Raw genomic sequence first — 15,231 nt, 5'->3', positions numbered from 1 at the left:
TAGAAAGTCCCTGCTGTCTAATGACCCCAGGCTAACGATTCAAATGTCCTTAATTTCTAGATCACACACAAAACTTCCCCAACACAAACACGTGCTTAGTTAGGGCCTTCCCTGAACATTGGGGAAAGCCCTTTTAAGTGCAATAGTTAATACCTTCCCGGGGGCATAATGGGATCTCGAGTCAGTGACAAGCCCTTGTCCAGCCATCCCTTCCCCTTATCCCCTAGAGATATGCTGGACAGGAGGGTCTACTGAGCTCTGTGTCACTGCTAATCTGACACCACTGACTGGATTCATTCAACCCACGCCTCTCCCTCGCTGATCCGTCTGCATTGTCCGTCTGGGTCACAAAGTCGAGGAGGAGAGGAGACAATACTACCAGACACGTTACACGGACGTAGTCTGTTCTACAATAACCCCATCATTCATGGAGTTATGTACAGTATATGTAGGTAACCAAAAACGTGTGGCCAGTCAAGGCAGGCTGGCTGCAACACAGGTGACATCACCTAGGTATATTAAAATAAATGCAAAGCAAAAACCAAAAAGACCCATCTGGGTCATACCAAAAACTATTCAAACAAATAAAGGGACCCAATGCTTCCCAGATTGGCACTCAGCATCAAGGGTTGGAATGGGGGTAAGTCCCTGAGACATATTAGCGTCATGTCCAGCGGGTGCACTTCTACATCAAGCTGCCTCACGCTACAGAAACAGGAGATTATGGTCAGAATACCAGAAAGTAAACTATGCCTAGGCTAACCCTGAAGTTATTTCTAACCTTATATTCAGTAAAACAAATACAAAAATACAATAGTCGGGGATCCACATGCCCTAAAGCTCAAGGAATAGGGTTGAACCTGTGATGTTCTGCCGCACTTTTTATTTCTGTTTTATCTATTAGTTTGGTCATTAAGGTCCACAGAATGAGAGGCCTGCTCTGCCGGAAACATCGCGAAAAAAAGTTATGGCCATTTGTATATTCACTGTCCCATTGACTCCACTACACAGGAAAGGAAATATATTATAAAAAAGAAGAATTCTGCTTTAAGTAGCATGTGAGGGGTCAAAATGGAGAGTTTTCATGATTGTGAATCCATTGCAAGCATTTGTTTTGCACAAAAAAACATTCCTTGGGCAAGAAAACTAACCAACAAAAGTGTGAAAAGTGATGAGTCATCACTTTTCACAGTCATCACAGTGATGAGTACATATTGATGAGCACATATTAAAAATCTTCCAAAATATTCTTAGTGGATCAAGGTAAATTCAGGGGGTTCAGGTTTGGGTCCCTTCACTTACTATACAGGAAAAAATACCCCCCCAGAAATCTTCTTTAAGTAGCATGTGAGGGGTCTAACTAGGGGGTTTTCATGATCCTGAATCCATTGCAAGCATTTGTTTTGCACGAAAAACATTCCTCTGGCCAAAAACGGACCCACAACACTATGGTATAGTCATGGTTTAGTGACGAGTCATCACTTTTCACACTTTTGTGGGTCCATTTTTAGCCCGAGGAATGTTTTTCGTGCAAAACAAATGCTTGCAATGGATTCAGGATCATGAAAAACCCCTAGTTAGACCCCTCACATGCTACTTAAAGAAGATTTGTTTTAGGCATCGTTTTCCTGTATAGTAAGTGAAGGGACCCAAACTTGAACCCCCTGAATTTACCTTGATCCACTAAGAATATTTTGGAAGATTTTGTGTTTTGGATGACCCTAAGGATCATAAAAAACCTTGAACCATTACTATTGCAATTTCTTTTGGGTCAAACCTCAGATTGACTGGACTATAAGGGCACAACAGCTCTCATGTCAGAACTGTTTAGCATTTGAGTGAGTTTGAGTGAGTCAGCTTCCTTCCTCTGTGTAACCACACACGGTGGAAGATCAACTAATTTGATTTCCTGTGTTTGTATGGCAATTCAGCGTTAGCGTTGGGCTGTAAAATCAATACATCCAAATGAGTTTTATACAGGCTTTGTGTGTGTACTGTATGTGTGATGCTGTTCTTTTCTTTGGTGTATTTGCCTAGTTCAAACAAATATAGACACCCAGACCCAGTAACATTACTAACCAGGGTTACCAACTCCGATGCATTTTACATCATTGGCCTTGGGGTGGATACCTTACATTAAGTAAAATCGTTTTAAAAAAAATGGAAAAACTAACCTGCATGTGTTGAGCTTCAAATGGATCCAATGTAGTTAATATTTAGTCACAACAAACTCTTGTTAATACTTTTCATTGGTTAAATAATCATAAAACCGTGACAGATTTAGATCAGCCATTTTTGCAACTTTTTCACGTTTTGTCATACAATAAAGTCCAGAATAGGGCATTCGTTTTATGTTTGTCATTGCTACAACAATGTTTGAGTAACCAGAACAAAATAAATGTACGCTTATGTATCCTATACTTATAAAAAAGATGTAACAAAATCTTAAAATCTAGAATTTATGTTTCAAATGTTTTTTATTCGAGCAAATTACAGTAAGTCAGAGATAAATGCAACAATGCATGCTTTTTTTTTTTCAATTTTTTTCCACACAAAATCAAAAAAATCTAGAATTTATGAGGGTGAGGGAAAAAAAAAGCTATAAAAAGATGAAATGTGAGGAGATACAAGGTTTCTGCCTGGTTTCTTGCATGACATGCATCTCAAAAGTCTTAACAGTGGATGACAATTGTTGTGATGCAGAGCAGTGACAGACGCGAGGAGGAGATCCTCCGTGGGTTTGTGTAATACGGTCACTTTTATCAGTTCAATTTATTTAGATCTAAATGATACAATCGCTCGTAGCCAAAAGCTCCCAAGCCGCAAGGGGCGTGGCCGTTTTACACAAACCAGTGGAGGATATCCTCCTCGCCCATGACAGACAGTACAGTGTGCAGACTGCAGAGAGACAGACGGCCACACACTCACCAGAGTCAGTGGGCAGGAGGGAAGAGGAGTAGGGGGCAGATAGGGTGGGGCTTCAGCAGCGGAGGGAACCCCCCCTCCCCCCTGGACAGCAGTGAGTTACCTCAAGGGAGGGGGAGAGAGGGTGGGTCACTGCACGCCAGGGGGCTGGACAAGATCACACAGGAGACAGGATGGAAGGGGGGAAAGAGAAAGAGAAATGCATGGATGAGAAGAGACAAGAGGACAGGGGGCAAAAACATGGAAGCTGATAATAAGAACATAATAGTGAGAGAGAAATGAATGTTACGTCAGATGACAATAAAAAGGTAAAAGGAGGGGAGCGGTTTTGCAGAATAGATGGATCTACTTTTTGAGTGGATTAATGAATAACAAAAGGACCCCAATGTAAATACGCCATTGTGTTTTCTTTTAAATACTTAGTAGACCTTGTATCTGAACAGTACGTTCCTGTGCTGTGCTTTTCCTATGCAAACTTCTAATAAAAGTATTCAATCAATCAAACCAAGCTTAGCAGCAAGTAGAAGCCTTACTTCAATAGCATCACTTGAAATAAACCTGTTGCATAAAAATAATCGTCTTTCCCATTTGTAAAAATAAAAAGGTCTTACATTCAGCGCTAAGGTCTGTCTTCCCTTTTGCCATCAGTGTACGTGCTGGGTCTCAACTCCACAAGACTCACTGCCTAAAATAAAATCTCACAACGCCTGTGATTTCTCCTTGCTCAAAGCAAAAGAGAAACTAAGTGGTTAGAGATAACACTCAGAGATAACGGTGAGGCGTTTTTTCCCCACTGACGCTCTCATCTCATAATACGGTGTTCTCACACAAACCACGGCTAGGAGAAATGTGATGAATAAAGCTGTGTACGCTATTCAACTCCTCACAGTGCTCCAAGACCACATTCTGTAAGTAAAGTGCTTTAATATTCTGATATGACATCATGAACACCTTAAGGTGCGTTCACACCGGACGTGATAAAAATAAATCACATAGAAAATAGCTGGAAATACAACACTTTTCTTGTTAGGATGCCTTACGCTTTCTTTTTCACATCCCTAGTTTCGATAATGCCTCTATTGGCTTTGATCGTTATCGGCTTTGCCTCTATCGGCTTGCTGATCTACAAGCTAGATCAGCTATTTTCACATTATTTATCTGTGTGACTGAATGTAACCTCAACTTCAACTCCTACAAGTTGAATTGGATACTAAAGGACCTCAGCCTGCAATCTCCTAATGTTTATACTTAATATGCAATGTCAATCTTTTGTATCATTAAATAAATAAATGCTGCTACAGTAACACAATAAATAGAAGAATTTATGGATTTGACGCTGTGATCGGGAATATCTGTATTGGCAGATACTGATTCCAGTTGATCGGTGATCGGTATCGGCCCCAAAAATCGCAATCGGAGCATCTCTAGACAGCCAGTTAGTGCACTGCACACAGACTTTAAAAATACTCCCCATTCAATAAAAAGAAAAAGGACATTTTATAGATGGAGTAGACGTGTGACACTGCTCTCTGCGGTAGTGGAAGAGTAACGTTGACTTTATCATTTAATCTTCCACACGCTTGGGACTATAGGACAGGCCTTATAATGCACAAATGTAATCATGTGGCGAGTAATACAATCACATCATTCTAATTTCCTGTAATATCATATGTCAAATAGTTTGCTGTATGAGGTCAAGGGCTAGCCACTGCCTGGGCTGGGGATTTAATATAAAATAAACCGTTAACACATGAATCGCACAATTACATTTATTAATTAGATTAAAATTAAGTTTGTTTATGTATTTTTTTTATTTTTTTCTCTTCTGTAGTCTTACCCTAAACGTCAGTTGCAACTTGCAACTCAAGAGGATGTGGATTTCAAAGCAAGGTTACACAAACTCTCATCATTGTGATATCTGACTGTGTAACTTTAGGTACTTTTTATGTTGCTTTTATAGGTTTCTTGATCCACAACAATGTTGATCATGAGCGTTGCGGTCATGAGTCAGCAGCTGAGTCACCCCACTACACACCACAGACAGACTTCTCTCTCCCCAGCTTTCATGGGTCATTAGGTAAGCTACAACTGGACAGAGGCTGGAGTGGGGAAGCTGCGATGTGATCCTGTCCTCGTGAGACGGGACAGGCAGGCCGACAGGGTGCTTATGTAACGTTTTTTCCGGTTGAGGTCCTTTGGTTGATCTAATTTGACATTTGGGTGATGAGCGTCATGAGGAGCTAACCCTAACGTTCCACATTTCCTTCACAATTCTGTAAGGAAAAAGTCAGAGCCATTCCAAGCACACGCGCGCACGCGCACACGCACACACACACACACACACACACACACACACACACACACACACACACACACACACACACACACACACACAACTTCACAAATAAGACTCTTTTTTTTTATAGACTAGTAGTATTGGTGACACAGATTACAGTAGATATCCAGTGGTTAACACAACAAACTAGGCATGTTTGTGTTCTTTGTTGACACTGTTGCACCCGACAGTAGTAAGGCTCAATGAAGCATGAGCAATAATTAAGCAGGAAATGAAAATGCATGACTTTTACTCTCCCGTGCTGCCGTTTCCAGGGAAAAGCAATTAGTAGTGACTGTTTATTTTCCTCCCCACCAACAATTCGACAACACTCATGGATTCTCTTCCATATTGGACTGTCACTGGACTCTCTTGGAGTCTCTAACTGGACTGGACAAAGGAGGTTTGTGTAGGCACAGATCAGACTTGTGCCCACAATAAACCTCTGGTTGGAAAAGAACTCGGACAGAAGAGAAGAGTTGGGAATCTGACTCCGAGAGGTACACAGACAGATGAATTATTCACGATGAAGTCAACTGGGACAGAACAAGAATGACTCGAAGGAGAGAGGGTTCAATTTAAGGATTGAACAATAAAAGCTGATGTGTGGACATGTCCTGTGGTCACAGCCAGTGAGCCGTTAAAAGTCTGTCACAGACTTATGATTTTCATAAAATACAGCAGCACATGCGGATAACACAGAAATATTATCAGCCAGCCACATGCATCAAAAAATTTGTGATGATCACAAGACTAGAGCTGCATGGTCTTCATGCATGGACCACAGCCCTCAATTTTTCACACAAAACTCAGCCACCTACAGTAGGTCATGGTGTAGGGACTATGTATTCTCGGAAAATAACTAGTTGCTTACTTAGAAAAATGATTTGTATTTGCAACTATTTTGCAAGAAATAACTAGGCCTTAATAATCAACTTTGTGGGAGCAGTAAACTAGATGTCAAGAAGCTTGAATGTTAAAGAATGCCAATTATGAGTATTCCCTCTCTATCAAAATGTTACACTTTGCCAAATACCCAGTGTAGCCTGTCAAAGCCAGACCACAAAAGTAGCTTTGTTCATTAAAATCTGAGCTCATGATTTAAGGTGGTTATGCAAGGCTACATACCTTGTTCAAAAAGTCAAATCTTCTTTAAACAGAGATTTACAGAAGGAATGTAAAGCATGCACCTAAAACAGAAGATTAGCAACCTAATGACTAAATGTTGGAAATAAGTAACCAATATTATTGTAAAATAAATTAAAAGCTTTTAGACTAAACCACAGAATATTACTTACAAGGTTAGTCCACTCAATTCAGCAGGCAGAGGATGGTGCTGTCAGTAAGATGATGCCTTCACTGTTCAGTTTTACACAAAAAAAAGCTTCAGACCTTGATTTACTCCAATAAAAATGCCATGGGCTCAATGAAATTTGACAATGAATTACTTGAAGCTCACTAGGCTACAAAATGCCTGCCCTGAAGACCACGAACAACAAACCAGAAATGTGTGACCAACGCTTCACACTGGTGTTTTGAAACATCCTGTCAGCTCAAAGTAAAAGTAAACACAGCATGGATGCATTAGTTGAGCTCCAGTGTATCTCAGGCTTGTTGTGCGTACTGAAGAAAAAAAGAAAAAACCTAGACGTGGCACACAGGGTGGCATAATGATGCGGTGGGAGGGCAGGCACAGCATGTAGTCTTCAATTTATATTTAAGTTATGTTAACATGTTTTGTTCACTGTATTGGGCAAGACTTAAAACAAACGGATCACAGGGAGAGTATGTTGCGTTTATTACATAATAATATACTCCTCCCAAGAACAGGCTTTAAGAGTGTTTAATTTTACGCTCTCAAGAATTATAATTATTGTTAAACATCTGCATTACTTAATTTACAAGAAGTCCACACAATCAGAGAATGCACGTTTGCTTGTTATCTCTCCTATGGTACCACATAAATACAGCATGGATTTGTGGACAAATTCCTACCCAATGAAAACTAAATATTAATATATTTAGTTTAGTTATATTTAAAAAACTAAATTAACATAATAAAGTTTTGGGTCTGAGAGCCATTACATCTAATCAAATAGTGGTCTGTGGCTCAAATGCAGAATAAATAATGGACCTTGATAGGAAAAAGGTTGAAAACCACTGTTCTAAATTAATGGGTAGATCGTAGGTGGCATTACCCTTTTGGCATAATAAGGGGGTGGGGGGGGGGGTTGCTGGCCTGATGCAGGTTCTTTTTGGGCCTGTTGGCTCACCAGGCCTGTACAATTATACGAGAAACACTGGGATCCAAGCCAGATAACCATTCAGCTAGATTGACAGAGTACATACTGCATCCAACAGTAAGCCTAGAAAGCCAGTAGGGGGGTGCTGCTGCCACTGAAATGTCTATTTTTCAGGATGTCTATTTTAGTTTTTTAAATAGAGCTCGTTAGATCTGCTATTTTCAATATTTGTCACACGACAAAAAAACTAAATAAGAGAGTATACATGAGGAAATGTAAAGCCAGTTAACCTCACAGAGTTTTCCACAATTTGCCGTCGAAAAGATGCGATTGACAGAACAAGGAAATAAGTGTCTGCAAACAGTGCAATGGTCACAGCATCCACGAGAGCCGCAACAACTTGGAAGTGAAAACCTATGGCATCAGCAGGACATTGAGAGCGCAGCAACGGCACTTTTATCACCTTCTCATGCGTGTGTTGCTTTCAGTCACGACGCTCGGATCAATAGTGACAGCAAGCGAAAACCAACATGTACAGTTACTACAATATAAATATTCTGAAAGAAGGGTCTCTCTATACAAAATATCCCGAATATATAGTATACATAAAACGGTATTATTAGCAGAAAGTCAATTAAAGCCTGCAGCTGCCTGCTAGCTTTGTGTGGTGGAAGCTTTGCCATTACCATGGCAACTAAAAACTGTGAGTACTACCACTCCTAAACTTGTGTCTCAAAGCCAGCTGTGTACTGTAGTATAAAATATAACGTGTGTGTGTGTGTGTGTGTGTGTGTGTGTGTGTGTGTGTGTGTGTGTGTGTCCGTAGAGAGTGTAAACAGTAGGGATGGGACGATATGCGATATTATTGTTTATCATGATAAAAAACACTCACGATAATCCTATCGTGGAGATTTCATTTATCGTGAAATTGTCCCCCTGTCATGCACTTGGATCAATTCACCTTTTATTTGCCGAGCTGCATATAAAAGCTACCATTTAAAGTTTAAACGCTCTATTGGTAAAACGAACTTATAATATACAAACTTTTTTTCACTCTCTACCAAATCTCTTTGCCAAAAAATAGCCGATCTACAAGCTCACAACGCGTCGCGACGCGTTGTGAGCTTGTAGATCTGCTATTCTTTCAGTTATGTTCTGCCCCAGGATAATAGATGTTGGGGGTATTTTGATTATCGCGATAATCACAATAATAATAATAATTGATCACAATAATCGTGATATGAAATGTTCATATCGTCCCATCCCTCGTAAACAGTATATTATGCACATACTTATTATAAAGGCCTTTGCATGTGAGTATGGGGGGAGAGAAGAGGGCAGACTTATAAAACACATCAATGTGTGGAGGACCAGCAGATCTGCAGTGCGATCCTAATCTGTGTCTCGTGATCTGACTGCTGTTAGTTCACACAGGGAGAGAGAACACTACAGAGGGCCAGGGGGAGGCGGGGGACTGCAACAGCCTGACGGGGATTACAGATCACATTCTGCCGAGAGATTGATGTGGGGGAAGGGGGGTTTGAAAATGACTAAAAACCAACACTCACAGACCTACATTAATAAAGTGAAATCTGTGAGAGAGGTGCTCTTCGGAGAATTCGAATAGTAAAAACAAGTCAATATGGTGCTCTTGGATCGACGGGATCAATTCATCAAAAAGAAAAAAGTGATCCAGGCACTCAGAAGTTAAAAAGGGAGGAACAACCTTTATTTCATTATTCTAAAAAGCCGACATGTTTCGACCAGAAGCTGGTCATCATCAGGGCATACTCAGTATGCCCTGATGATGACCAGCTTCTGGTCGAAACATCGGCTTTTTAGATATCTGTCTAAAAAGATATCTTTAGATATCTGTCTAAACACCCGAACGTGGCCAGCGTGCTGTCTTCTGGTCTGTGGAATGTCCCTTTTTAACTTCTGAGTGCCTGGATCACTTTTTTCTTTTTGATAAAGTGAAATCTGTGTTTGAAACCTGCTTCATCCATTTTGCAGTTACTGGGAGTCAAATTCATACTTGCACTGCATGCGTCAAAGTTAGTTTAACATAAACATACCAACCATTACACTCCCTATAGTTATTGTTGCCTTTATACACTAGTAAGACTCACAGTAAAACACAAGACGATACTGTGCTGCCAGTTTGCCTAACCCTTCAACATTTATTTATCCACTGATGAAAGAAGCACGGAAACTACCAGTATGTGCTGTCTGTCACAAGGTTTTTCCTCTTTATTTACTCATCTATCGTATGTTGCATAATTATAGAAATGGAGCTTATTTTACTTCACTAATTGACACTGTTATGGTTTAATTTCTGAAAACAGAAACCTGACAGTTTTGACAGCATAATGACAACCAATGTGTCCTTAAAATGAAAAGTCACATGGACAAAATAACACCTGTTGTATATACACAGGCATTGACATGAAGGCTTGCCTACCTGCCCCCGGCAGGTAAATAAAACTTTGGGGCAGGTGGAGTTCGCTTTCAGGTTGCCCGACCGGGCAAGTGCGTGTTTGAGCGGGGACGCAACCGTCTGTAAACAACAACACCAGATATCTGTCTAAACACCCGAACGTGGCCAGCGTGCTCTGTCTTCTGGTCTGTGGAATGTCAAATAAGAGCACTGTTTACCTATAATGTGCTGTTTTCACTGTTGCTACACTTCAAAATATAAAATAGGTGTGAACCCATAGTGCATAGTCATATTAGGCATGATATTTTTTATCGCACAGCCCCAAAAAGTAAAGCAAAATAAGCTTTAAATTGAACGGTAATTCAAATTTTACCCATCATTTTATAATGGATTATTCAATTTACTTTTCGGGCAAGTGGGCATGACCTTTGGGCAAGTACAACATGACCTGTACTTGCCCGACGGGCAAGTGCCTCTGAGACCTTAGTGTCAACCCCTGTATACACTATATACATGATGATTCTGTCACATGTCCTGTAGAGCAGTGTTCCTCAAACTTTTTCATTTCAAGGACCCTCAAATTGGCACTTATTAGCCCGCGGAGAGGCGCAGACCCTCATTTGGATGCCAGTGGCCTCCATAAGAGAAGATTTTTAGGCTCTAACAGTGTTTCCCAACCATTTTAATCAAGGACCCCCAGGTTGACATGCATTAGGCCATTTAATGGCATTTCTATCTCTGGGACCCCAATTTATATTGTAAAATCACTGCTCCGTTAGGGTCCATATTTGGTTCCATTTACTACAGACCCATAAGGGTCCATTTGGTTCCTAACAATCATTTAGCTGAGGACCTACTGGAACTCCCTCAAGGACCCCTGGGGGTCCCCGGACCCCACTTTGAGAACCAATGTTGTAGAGTTGTTCTTACCTGTAGTTCTGCTCCTTGCAGTCGACAGTCCATGTACTTCTCCCATGAGAATGACAGCTCAGCCAGGTGTGGACTGGGACTAGCCATCATGTCTTGCAGGCAGCAGGACTCAGCCACACAGAGGAGATGGCAAGAAGAAGAATTCACGAATTAAAAAGTGCTCCCTTTTTTGTTTTAGTGGTATCCTTTCCAGTTTTCTCCAAGTGGCCAAAAAGAAAAAAAGTGGCCAAGAATGTCGAAAGCCTCCACCAAGTCATTCATAGCAGATCCATGTTTTCCAATGGGAGGGTTTGTTCTCTGACACTTTTATATTGGGCTGCTTCTTCTGCAGAGAAATAAACATAATGCGAACAGCTATCAGAAAAGGACTGTGCTGTCTTCTGACAAAAGCAACATAACAACTCTGACTCTACAACTATAATTACATTGGAAATGTAGGGTCCTCCTTGGTGATAACTGAACCGCCATGCAAACAAGTTTGACAGTTTGACAGTCCTGTCGCATTAACAAACGAGAACAGTCCAATATGTGAAAAGCTACGGCTAGTTAGCATCCCTCAAGACATAAGAGACAAGCTGCCCGTAGAGTGAAGCAACTGCACTTCCCATTCAGTATTTCTGCCTTCAAAATAAAGGCTCAGACATACAGCATAATAATGTTTTAGATTTACTGTAGCACCTATCCAAATAAACATTTGTCACCATACTGTTGTTTGATGGTTTCTGTATTTGTCAGTAAGTATCATAATTTGCCATTTTCTTATGGGGGTTTGCATATAACTGCTATTGAATGACAAGATTAAATATAAATATAAATAACCTACTAAATTCCCCAAAAATAATTAACTGTATAATACTGCAGTGTGTGTGTGTGTGTGTGTGTGTGTGTGTGTGTGTGTGTGTGTGTGTGTGTGTGTGTGCGCGCGCGCGCATGCGTCTCTCTGTATGCATAGCAGGTAGAATATTTAACTTGAATGAATATGCTACCGAATACTGATAGTGACATTTTGGGGTTTAAAATAGTCTGACATATTGTAATTTGTTGAGTAAACAGGGGTCGCCCTGTGACTGTCTCTCTTTCATCCAATCGGGAGAGAGAACCCCACAAACATTATCGATCAGCTTGTGTTCCAATTTCGTCTGCCATTTGATTTGTTTGATCACCTCTCCAATTACACTTGTTTTGCCTGAAAAAGTATTTTCTGTTTACTAAAGAGCTGGAGCTGTTACTGAACAAACTCTTGCAATTGTTATGGAAGTATTTAGTCTAGAGCAGAGCTATTTAAGACCTGCTTCAAGTTAAGAATAATATCATGACACCTGCTTCATGTTAAGAATAATATCATGACACCTAACCAGCATTAAGCCTTTTAATTTGATGAATTTGATTAAAGAGTTTTAATTGTTTATTTTACAAAACCTTACCTACAGAAACGTGATCTGTAGTAGTGGCTAAGAGCTCATTATTTTGAAAGAGGACTAAAGGAAGTCCAATTATGTTTACTGTTCCTCTTTTGACAGACAGGGGAGCCTTACAGAATGTAAAGGGCAAGCAAGCGAAAACGATCATAATTATTAATAAAACACCCAAATCCATAATATTAGTAGCATTGCATTCCAAATAACACGTCTGAATAAACGCAGTTTAAAGTGTGTGAGTGCATAGTATCTGACACACCGAGATACATGACACGAGTATGCGTGCATCGCATCTGGCTGCTGTCACAACTGTTTGTGTTGTAGCAGAAGGAGCCAACAGTAACACACACATGCAAACTTAACACGCAGAGACACTGACACATCCATCATCAAAACACTACATTTGACTGACATACTCTTTCTCTCTCTGTGTCCATTTCCCCACACATACATACCTTATGCGATCCCATGCAGTTTCATTAGGGCTGCTATCCGTTAGCCAGAGTGTCTGTCAAGCAGCCGAGTAGAGGCAAGTGCTGCTGTGTGTCATTTGATCCCTGTCACATTTGCACCGCCTCCTTTCTAACTCCTCCTACAAAGTTATATTATGAGTGACTAGTGTCATCATTCCAAAAGGTATTGATGTACAAGCTTCTACAAGTCTTACAAGCTAGCTAAAAACGTGTCACTAATAATATAGAACAAAGATTTGTCATATGACTGCAGCATGGTGCACCGAAAATAGTAGATACAAGTGCCATGGTGATGAAAGTCAAAATACCAGCTTGACAAAGTGAGCTGGGGTCAGATGAGTTCTGGGCTTGAGGTTTAGTAGTAGTCTAATAGCATAGAAAGAAACTGCAACATAGTGGTAGAACTTTGCTTTATAGCAAATAGATGACAAGTTTGACAACGAACAGGCAGTTATGAGGACCATCAGCCCCTTGTGTGGTCGTGTGTGTGTGTCTGTCTGTCTGTCTGTCTGTCTGTCTGTCTGTCTGTCTGTCTGTCTGTCTGTCTGTCTGTCTGGCTGGCTGGCTGGCTGGCTGGCTGTTTGTTAACTTGATAACAGATGGTAGTGATTATATGAAAATTGGTGTGAATGATGTGTAAGCTGCCCAGAAGAGATGGTTAAGAATTTAAACTGGGTCAAAGGTCAAGATCACAATCACAGTCAAGGTAAATTAAGTCTTTTCTCTTTAATAGCAAAATAACTCTTGAATGGATATTGGTATTACGCCTACATTATCTCAGTACACTCCTATCTGGGATAATGATCCATTTGAATCCGCAAAAGAATTATACAATCTGTCCATCTTTATCATCGGCTAATATCCCGGATGTCTGAACTAAATATTTGGAGATTATTATAGGCCTACAGAAAAGATCAGGTCAGAGAAATAGGCCTACTTTTATATACTTTTATTCCCAACAATAAAATATGTTGGGATATAACTTTGTTTTGATTTGAATTGTCTTTCATAATAGGCTAATAATTGAATATAAGAAATAGATGTATAACATTGTTAGAATAGTCACTCATAGGGAAAGTGAGGTAAACTGAGACACCAGGTAAACTGAGACACCCCCTGTATCTTGGCAATGGAACACATTTGTGGTCATGTGACCATTATATTTTCAAGCCCCTTGAATTTGCCACTTGCCATGAAGAGAGAGACCTGATAGTTCTGTAGAAAAAATGCTTTTCTTCCACAAAAATGTGTTTTTTGCATGTAAAAGTAAATGTTCTTGCGGTCAACATAATCAGCTGTTGTGTCAAAGCAAATTGGTGCAGGGAGGACATTTTATATCATACATGTTGATGAACTACCAACTTATAAATCCATGTGATATATGCTAGCTGAAGGTTACCCTGAATTGATAAAAGATATCCCTTTTCCCAAAATGTGGCTGTGGGGTAAAGTGAGACAATTGCTTCGAGGTAAAGTGAGACACTATCTCACATTATCCCAACATGATAGACAGGGAGAAAGCTATAAAACCTGATTAAAGGGTGTACCAAACTTTTCTCAGTTGATTCTTATGTATTTTTCCCTGTAGAATCCATTTCTGATATATATTTTTGTACTGTGCATAATTAATGAGGTAATTAGCATATTTGACTAAATTTGACTAAATATGATAATTATCTCATTAGTTATGCACAATGCAGAAATGCATTCTACAGGAAAAATCACATAAGGATCAACTGAGGAAAGTTTGGTAAACCCTTCTATCAATTTTTGTATAGGGTTTTTAGTTTTTTCTTTCTGCCCATGTGTCACATTATTTGACACATGGGTGGAAATGACAGGCCAAACCCTATTAAAAGAATATCTGCTACATTTTTGTATTGTGTGTATATTAACCTGGTTAACCGGGTTTTTGTGTTTTTATGGTAGTTTTAAAGTGAAAAAAGTGAGTGGATCACTTAACCCCGTTGATTTCATGGTCTGTCTCAGTTTACCCCGGTGCTGGGGTAAACTGAGACACAAGACCACTTTTTTAAAACAATCATATTTTCACTGCCTTTTGTCTTGAATACATTGTGATAACTTCCATTGTTAGGAAACATCCCAAATTAGTGGGAAATGTGTCAATTTTTACTGATATATCTTTTAGTTCGCCTAGAGGGGAGCAAATGTAAAAAGTGTCTCAGTTTATCCCGCTCTCCCAGACGCCTTTTTTTTTCCTTCTTCTTCTTTTTTGTAATGAAGTGAATTTAACTATAGTGAAATTAAACTACTGCTCATTTGGCTGGGGACCCCTGGAGCGCCCTCAAGGATCCTTGGGGGTCCCCGACTCCCCAGACCTCACTTTGAAAATCTGATTAGAGTCAGTGTAAAGTAAGCCAGTGCAACCTGCCGTACATCTGTAATTTACCCAAGTGAACACATGGTGGCGGTATTACCACATTCACGAAGACATTGATTGCATACACAC

The sequence above is a fragment of the Nannobrachium achirus genome, assembly GCF_963921795.1.
Source record: "Nannobrachium achirus genome assembly, chromosome: 13".
NCBI lineage: Eukaryota > Metazoa > Chordata > Actinopteri > Myctophiformes > Myctophidae > Nannobrachium > Nannobrachium achirus.
Note: the sequence above shows the minus strand (reverse complement) of the source record.